Source organism: Limulus polyphemus, unplaced genomic scaffold, assembly GCF_000517525.1.
Source record: "Limulus polyphemus unplaced genomic scaffold, Limulus_polyphemus-2.1.2 Scaffold3423, whole genome shotgun sequence".
Taxonomy (NCBI): domain Eukaryota; kingdom Metazoa; phylum Arthropoda; class Merostomata; order Xiphosura; family Limulidae; genus Limulus; species Limulus polyphemus.
Genome location: NW_013669033.1, coordinates 109838 through 119427, shown reverse-complemented (window position 1 = coordinate 119427; position 9590 = coordinate 109838). Strand labels below are relative to the sequence as shown.

At 32.9% G+C, this 9590-nt stretch overlaps 1 long non-coding RNA gene across 1 annotated transcript in view; it reads right to left on the bottom strand.

Annotated features, from left to right (window-relative positions):
• Positions 1-1318: 1318 nt before the first annotated feature.
• The window catches only part of LOC111088254, an 11422-nt gene continuing 3150 nt past the window's right edge, over positions 1319-9590 (bottom strand). The window contains exons 2-3 of the long non-coding RNA XR_002612838.1: positions 5700-5702; positions 1319-1461 (exon numbers count right to left, since the gene is read on the bottom strand). This is a non-coding gene — a long non-coding RNA (uncharacterized LOC111088254). The remainder of the gene's footprint in view (positions 1462-5699; positions 5703-9590) is intronic.

Below are 9590 nucleotides of genomic sequence, written 5' to 3'. Positions count from 1 at the left end.
ATAATTCAGATGCAATTATAGAATGGACGTTGTCATAATATATTAACTGTGTAGAGATGATACAAATACCTGTGAAGTAGTCTTTAAATCATTTAAAGAAGCATGATAAATAAGCAGATATCTCAAACCAATTTTTGTTATTTTATTTAGCTTCAAAATTCTGTTCATATTTCACGTTCGTTAAAAAACGGCTTAAATTTGTTACTGCTTGAAAAATGTTAATTTATGTACTTTCTATAGATACGTTTTTATTTAATTCATTACAATGAAACCTAAAATAATATTTCAATTTTGTGAGACTTGACTTGTGTCTTAACAGAATTCTCAAACTCTTCAAATAATTTTTCCCAATGAAATAAATATAAAACCAAATTAAAAAATAAACTAGCTCATTGAAGTCATGGATGTGTTTAATAGCTATAGTTAACGTTTGTTTAACGAAAAGAAACAAGGGATGCTGACAGAGTTAAATGAACACCTGGTCTTTTTATTTGATCATTCTGTGGTAGCAGGAAAATAGGTTATATTCTCGTATTGGAAATCGGAATTCCAAAAAAAATAAAAAAAAAAAAAGTTAAAGACCTTATGAAGTCTTAATGTCAAGCGGCAAGTTTTACTTTCATATGATCATGTTGACAATTTAAGTGCTGTAACCGTGTTCATGGAAGATAAGTTTGATCATCATTAAAAAACTAATGGTAATGAAACGAAGTTGGTCTTTTATATATTGTAAATTACATACAAGCTGAGGTACCCTTCCTTTTTCCGGGTTAGGAACTTTCAAAAATGTGTGGGTGGATGCTATGATAAATAACCCAAATCCCAACTTTCATACAGTTTATTTATAACATAACATATTATTACAATATTCATTGTTACCTCACCAAAAGTTTTGAATAAGCTTTACGAACTCACTAAGTATATACTTAAAAAATGGTATACACTGTGTGATGATCAGGGTACCTTTGTAGGAATTATGTAGCAGCCAAAGTAGTGACGATAGGGGTGCTTTCTGTTACCCGTCTTCAACACCCGCATCTTAATGTCTTTCCACAGTGTTTCACGTTATTAATTAATTAATTGACGGTCATTGGCCGTAGAAGTATCTTATGGAATAAAGTTGTAAGGTCACGGGTCGAAGTAGGAAGTGGGTATAATTCAAGAAATGACTCTTTTTATACCAACGTTATGGTGGCTGTTGTCGTATCAACTTCATCTGAGTTTATGTATTATTGCAATAGTGGCGGCTATTTTTTTTCATTACATTCCTCCACAGAAAATGCTAGCGCAATCTGAGGTATATAAGACGTTTGTGTGCCCTCCCTCACATTGTGTGTATGTTATGTTATGCAAAATTTAATGTGTGTATGCGTATGTTTTTATAGCAAAGCCACATCCAGTTATCTGCTGTGTTCACCGAGGGGAATCGAACCCCTGATTTTAGCGTTGTAAATACGAAGACTTACCGCTATCCCTCCGGTGGATGGAATATTTCATCAAGCTTTTTGTTTGATGTAAAAATGTAGCGCTATATATGAATGTAGTTAACGTTAACTTGCGTCAAAGTCAATAAAAGCTTAGAAATAGCAATAATGGGATGGAGGGGGTTATGTCCCCCTCTCCATTAACATGCCCCTTGTTCCAGACTATCATCCCACAAAGTATGGGTGAGATTGGCCCAGCGACCAAGGAGTAGTTATACATACAGAGAGGGAGAAATACTGATGCTGTCAGGTAGTATAAAGTGTAGCCAGAACCAAAAACTGTTCTCCATTTCCGTGTAAAGTGAAATGAAAATAATCTTTTGATTTGTTTCTAAAAAATTTGTTTTAAGAAGTTTAATTATACCAAAGATGTTAAGCAATTATTATATGCATTGAAAATATTGAATCACAAGTAAATGTGTCGTTAAAAATTTCATTCATTTATTAGTACGCTCTTTTTGTAATAACGATAATTTTCTATACGTAATTGAACATTTTTAAAGTCACACTTATTAGAATAGAATTTTATTGTGATATAATCTGAGAAAATAAAATAATGTACTTTACGAAAATCTAGTGACTTTTGTAAATAGCATAAATATAGACAAATTAAATAGATTTTTGGAATTTATATTTACGTTCATTAAATTTATTTTTAAGTAAATTTCTAAAAAATAAATAAATTACAATTAAATATTTTTTCTGTAAAGCCAAACTTATGATTAATAAGAGACCTAAAGATTGGGTATCATGTGATATTGGTATTTAGTGAAACCACATTCTGTGGCTACAGAGGTGATAATTATCATGGTGGTGCCATCTATTTGTAATATTAGGATACACTGAGGTTGATTTGAGGATGTGAAAATTTAAATAAATATATTAAAGACATTTTAAACTCAAGAAACGTTTTAAATAAATATCGTTTTCTTTAAGGCTTAACAGAAAATGTTTGAAACTGGATATTTCTGTAAGAAGCTACTTGTATTTGGGAAGTTATTTTTTGAAGTACATTTGATATAACCTTTTGAATTGCATCTAAATTTCTCAGTATATTCTGCTGTTGCTGATGTCAGGCTCATGGTGTTTGTGTTGATCTTATTAGCAGTTTCGATGAGAGTACTTTCTAGTGTTAATTTATCATAATAATAGTCTTATCACAGGTCAGCGTGACTTATCTATCTATCTACCTGTGTGTGTATGTATAAATATATATATACGGCGAAGCTGCCATCTAGTAATGACATTACATTAATAAAGCACTTCTATTATTTAAGTATCTACAGATTATGGTAGTCAATTAACTTAAAACCACTCTCAGCAGGTAAATAAATATATTTGGTCTATGTACAACCCCGCAACATTATACATACAAGATTTCGATGCATGACACGTATTAAAGTGAAATTCTTCAAGTAAACGTAATTGTTTGAAAATTCTAACTCTTAAAACAGCATTTAGTTCAGGGGAAAATGTCTTCAAAAGCCACAAACTCCAAAGGTTAATTAGGAAACTGTTTGGGCTTTCTTTCTTTAAAAAAAAACAACTAAAAACTGTGATTATTGGAACGTATTACTTACATTTTCTACTTCAATTTTATATCTGTTAGTTATTGTAAATCCTCATTTTATTTGTTTTAAAGCGTTTGCTGTGATGTATAAAACCCACATTTGTGTTCAGATGAGGTAATAATTCCCAACATCATTCTGAAGATTTATCATTAGCCATATCTTCACTTGCCTGATGACCTTCTGACAACTCATTCGCATGTGTATAAAGTATTTCTTCATTTAGGATACCTTCACTAGTTTCTAGATCTTCATCTTGTACCAAACTGTATATCTCTACATGTTCATCACTTTCATCTTCTGGATCATCATATCTTACCAAAGTGTCATAAGTTTCAAAGCACTCATCATGGACAATACGTACAGCAATGATGGCCATGTAATAATCTGGAACACTGATGATGGACATTGAGAACAGCACTATGACCACAAATCGACACAGTACCTATTGAGTAAGAACAACATTTTTTAAAGATATTATTTAACCACACATTTCACGATTTTTCTGTTAACATAATCTAGCAAAAACTGTTCATATATTTAAGTCTCTCTTTTCTATCTTATAAAGGCATTTTCCTCAATAAAACAGTTTAAATTTGGTTAGCATTCGTTATTTTAATCCAAATGCACCAGAATAGACAAGTATGATGATTAAAACTAGAAATATTAAAGCATAAAATGCTAGAAATATAATGCAATGCTTTTAAAGGTGGCGTCAAGAGTTCTGGCTAAATATACCAGCTATTTTGAAAACTTTATATGCCTTGGTCTTTAGAGGACTATAGATTTTTGATGGTTTAGCCTTGATCAAATAGAGATACGTAATAGTTATGCTGGTTTCCATTAAAAACAAAGTTCAATGCCTAACTTTTAACGTAGTCAGTATTCACTAAGACCACCTTCAGTAAATGTTCCTTGACTAACAAAATACAGATGAAACGGGATGTCACAAAGGGCATGCCCTGAAACCTCACCTTAAGTGACAGATGGACTAATGGACAAGCTAAAGAACCCTAAGATTCAAGCATAGCCACCTAAGGTTTATAAATGTTGACCAAAGGGCAACCAGTCTACAGTACCCTCCACGTATGGAGCTACTCTTAAATGAAAAGTGAAATTAAATCTTATAACTACAACTTCTCCAAAGTTGAAAATGCGGCGGGTGTTCAGCAGCAAAGCAAGACTTGAACCTTGGACCTTCCATTCCGCAATCCAGCACGTCAATCACTAAACTACAATTAAAACCTGTTGAACAGTGTATACATTACCAAGCTAAGAATTGTAATTAAAACGTGTTAAACTATGTATACATTATATTTACAGTAAAAAAAAAAACATGTCGAATTGCATATAGATGTCTAGAAAACAACTCAATCAAGACTTTTCGAACAATATATTCTTTCCAAATTCTTATCCTATCAAATTTTCTAAAACATCATGCGACTTGTGTATCAAGCAAAAACACATATTCAATGTGTCTTGAATAAAACTAAACTAACTTTTAACGAAGAAAGTCATCTGACACTGTTGACTGTTTACGTGACCTCTTGCAATGCATAATAATGCATTTTCCCATAATTTATTTAACAGGGCAAGTTTATTATTTTATCGATATTATTATTATTTTCTACCCGTACAATTGAAAAATAATGGATGAATATGAAGATTAGGATATCTGAATTCTTCATGTGTCAGGTTTAATTCAACAAGCTGTCGGAAAAACGAATTTCAAATAATATGCCACATTTTCATTATTAGAGGGAATATATCAAGGTTTATAATTCTGTAAAACTTTTATACATACCATAGGCCTGGCATGGCCAGGTGGTTATGGCACTCGACTCCCAATCTGCGGGTCGCGGGTTCGAATCCCCGTCACACCAAAAATGCTCGCCCTTTCAGCCGTGGGGGCGTTATTATGTGACGGTCAATCCCACTATTCGTTGGTAAAAGAGTAGCCTAAGAGTTGGCGGTGGGTGGTGATTACTAGCTGCCTTCCCTCTAGTCTTACACTGCTAAATTAGGGACGGCTAACGCAGATAACCCTCGTGTAGCTTTGCGCGAAATTCAAAAACAAACAATACATACCATAACCAGCAACGATAACTTGTCATCATTATAAGGACCACCTAGAATATGTAGTACTATCAGTGCCAATAGAATCGGACTTACAATCCAATTGAAAGCCACAAATGCATTCCATAATCTTTCTTGGAGTGTAGTAACAATTTCTAGCTGTAGGAAAAATAATAGTAGGTCATACGTCTGTACAAGTTATAGGCTTAACATACTACTGATTACAATATTAGGAATTTTATCGCCCTTAACTCGAGCTCTGTTGCTTACTATGTCTGCAGCCTTAATTAAAAGTGTTTTTCTGCTTGTATTGTCGTAAGCATACACGATAAAAGTGAAACAGTTTTAACTTTTGAAATTAAATTCAAGTCATAAAATCTGAACAATCATGAAACGTTTGGATTAATAATTCTTTAAAAAAACAGCAACCAAAAGACACAGAATAAGATTATTACTTGTCTTCCTATTTGGTATAAGAAAAAGTGATATCTATTTGTCGTGGAAATTCTAAAATATTTATAATGTCAACTTTATTCCAACCCACTGCTAAAAATTCGTAGTTTAGTTTAACTTTCTTCCTTTTTCATCCATACTTACTGGTGTATTTTGTTACAAAAAATGCTGTATTGCTTCTAAAATGACTTCGTGTTTTGTTATTCATACATATAGTTATGGAATAACATCATTCTTAGTTTCTGAGTTAGACTAACATGTTTGGAACGGTGTCAATATCTCGAACACTGATGTTACATTATACTTTTTTAGTTAATTATACAACAATTTCTTAACATGAAAAACATAACCACTACATATAGAAAAAGAAAGAAGAAAATGGGTATTTTTTCCTTAAATAAACGTCTTAGAAACCTGCATGTTAAGTGTTCTAAACGGTAACTTTGAAACATACCATTCCTGAACATTTTTCAATTGTACTGAATATAATCCTCGCATCTTCCAAAACTCCGGTGATGACTTCAATTGAAATCTTATCTTGAAATCATTTTGTTAATATATTATGCTTATTGATTCACTGATTCAGGCAAATTTTCCGTGGAAGATATATCTTCCACGGAAAATGTGCCTGAGTCAGTGAATCAATAAGATTATTTGTTTGTTTGTAATTAAGCACAAAGCTACACCATGGGCTATCTGTGCTCTGCCCACCACGGGTATTGAAACCCGGATTCTAACGTTGTAAGTCCGCAGACATACCGCTGTGCCACGGGGGGGGGCGAATTAATAAGTATAATATATTAACAAAATGATTTCAAGATAAGATTTCAATATCTTCCACAGAAAATTTGCCTGAGTTAGTGAATCAATAAGTATAATATATTAACAAATGATTTCAAGATAAGACCAGTGGAAGAGCACTAGAAAGGGAAACAATGTATTTTACGTGTACATAATGTCAAAAGCTGAGTACGGACCCTTGGTATTGTGATATTTCTAAACGAGGAGTTTTACAGAGGTAAATTTCAACTACAAGAATAATAATGTTACAAGATTTAATAGACCTGCAGTCCACTGATTATGGAAAAGAAAGATTTAGTATTTCCAAACTTAATAAACCCAAAAATCCTGGAAGATTTATAGTATCAGTTTGTAATTGCACCTCTGAACTGATTTCTAGTTTACTTGATATTATTCACTCTTCCACATAATCAAAACAGTAACATCAAAGATTCCTCTCATGCCATCCAGTTAATCAGTACTTTTCGCTTTCCTACCAACTTTTCTATCCTCCTTTTCACAGAAGATATTGTAAGATACCATGATAGTCTACAAGCTTTAAAGTTGTTTTTCTGCACAGATGAGAAGATCTTGGTTTTCCAACAGACACTGTATTGCGAATAACAGAATTCGTACTTAACTTACCACCTTCATACTTAAGAACAGTGTTTATTAACAAACTTATGGCGTTTGCATGGGTGCTAAAATGGGTCCTTTTTACGCCAGTTTGCTTGTTGGCTACATTGAACTCCAATATCCCTAATTTTTACGGTAGATACATCGATGACACTGTGATGCGTCTATCGGCAACTGAACCAAGTTTGACATTTTTAACAGTTTCCTTTCTCATTTTCACTCTTCCTTGAGCTTTAGTTGATAGATTAATTGCAAAAAATATTTCATTCTTTGACATCTTAGCGGTAATAAACACGATCTTTCACATCTCACACTAGTTGTCTTAAAGTCTGTTTCATGTGAATGCGAGAAACAGTCTCTTAATTAAAACTTAAGAACATGATTAAACGAAAAATCTCTTTCATTTAGTGTTTCTTTCTGACGATTTTCTCAATCGTTTACTGTCATTTACATTTTACACCCACACCTATGTTCTCTCGTTTATTTTCTCTTTCTTCCAGGTGGTTAGGGCGCTCGACTCGTAACCTGAGGGTTACGCGTTCAAATCTCAGTCCCACCAAATATGTTCGTCCTTTCAGTCGTGGGGGCGTTATAGTGTGACGGTCAATCCCACTATTCGTTGGTAAAAGAGCAGCCCAAGAGTTGGAAGTGGTTGGTGATGACTAGCTTCCTTCCCTCTAGTCTTTAATTGCTAAATTAGGGACGGCTAGTGTTGTTTTGGGCGAAATACAAAGAAATTAAACCATCTCTCTTTTTTTTAACCAGTAGTTTAGATTTTGTAAAAAGGATATTTCATTCTCTCTTTTTTCCTCATTTTGAATTACTATGATGTGCTTTTCATTCACTTACTTATTTTGTTACATTTACGTGGCCTGGTTGCTAGGACTCTCGACTCCCAATCAGTGAGTCGCGGGTTTGAATCCCATCACTTGCACTTTCAACATGAGGGGGTTATAATGTGATGGTCACTCAGTTTTCATTGCGCGAATAGCCTACGAGTAGCTTTACGCGAAATTGAAACAAAACATATGTATTTTATCAGTTTATTATATATTATTTAACTCTGTGTTATGGTATTGTCTGTGTCACTTACACAACAATATTAAGCTTATAAGAAAAAGACGAAGATATATCATTTAGTATTAATTCCAAATGTCTAATTAATAAAGGTAGTTTTATCTGCAACGTTCTTCCTTCCTCTGCTGAGCAGAAAATGTTGAAGTTCTTTACCGCAAGGTGTCTCGTTACGCGTGTTGTTGAAGCTTATGTAAATACTGGGTTGATTTCTTAGGTTGGTTTGATATGTATTTTGATGCGAAACACTAAGCAACATACCGTACTATCAATATAAACTTAAAAGGTTAATGTTCAAGGAACTTGTGTATCCACATAAATATAATATTACTATCTGTTGTATGTCCATGTAACTACTTCGTGTAGATGGATCTTCACCAAAATTGAAATGGAGGTTCATTAGGTCCATAAAAATTTTCATATTTGCGGTTTTATGGGCGTTTTTTGTCGCTACTTCACACTCTGTTAATGGATCTTCACCAAATTTGGTATGAAGATTTTTTGGGTCTATGCTGAGATACATGCAAAGTTGCGTTTTCACATTTTGTGTTTCGTAGTTTTTATGAACGTTTTTACAATTACATATATGGGAAGCATTTTTTCATGTCCTAAGATAACCTTTCATTAATCATGAATTTACATAACTTCCATGCACGGGACGGGTACTCCAGCTAGTATATATTTAAAGTATTAAAATCCACAAACGAACAACATTTTATACTACACAATTTTTATTTAAACCGATCAATGATCGTAAAAGTCACTCCAAATGTTTTAACGTGGTTTCACGTCATCTTCTGGACTCAAATATGTGTAAATTTGTATACAACCGCCATAGTGTTGGAATCGAATTCTTCGCCTTGAAAAAAACTCTTGATGTGTAATTAAGGTTTATAAATGTCTTTCAGCGAAATTTATTAATATGTAATGTATAAAATGTTCAATATTTTATTTTACTTTTAAAACATAAAGAACTCATAAACGGTAACAATATCGTTATAGTTTATGTACACCAAATACTAGCGTTTCACTGGTGTTCACTATTCGTGGATATTTCTTCATAATGTTGTTAATTAAGTTTTCAGGAAAACTGGTCTTCTTGAGAATTTTTAATATTATCAAGTTCTGGATGGAACGCCAGTTTTGTGCTTGTTATGGTAAAGGCTCTATGTTTTAGTGAATGCTCCTGTAGAAGCTGTAAAGCGAAACTTTGAGTGTCTAATTAAATACAAACAACATTTGGTGTTATAAGGTGGTTTATTTCTGGTATTAATATGTCTTTTATATACAATATGATCTAAAGAAATTCAAGAATGAACTTGGGTTAGGCATGCGTAACTAACGACATTTGCACACACTAAATTATAGATAGGTTCAAATTATATATATATATATATATATATATATGTGTGTGTGTGTGTGTGTGTGTGTAACTACTATATACAACTAAATTTAGTTTTTATCTACACTCTACTGTCGTGACGGTATTTAACTATCTATGCTCACTACTTAATTTAAC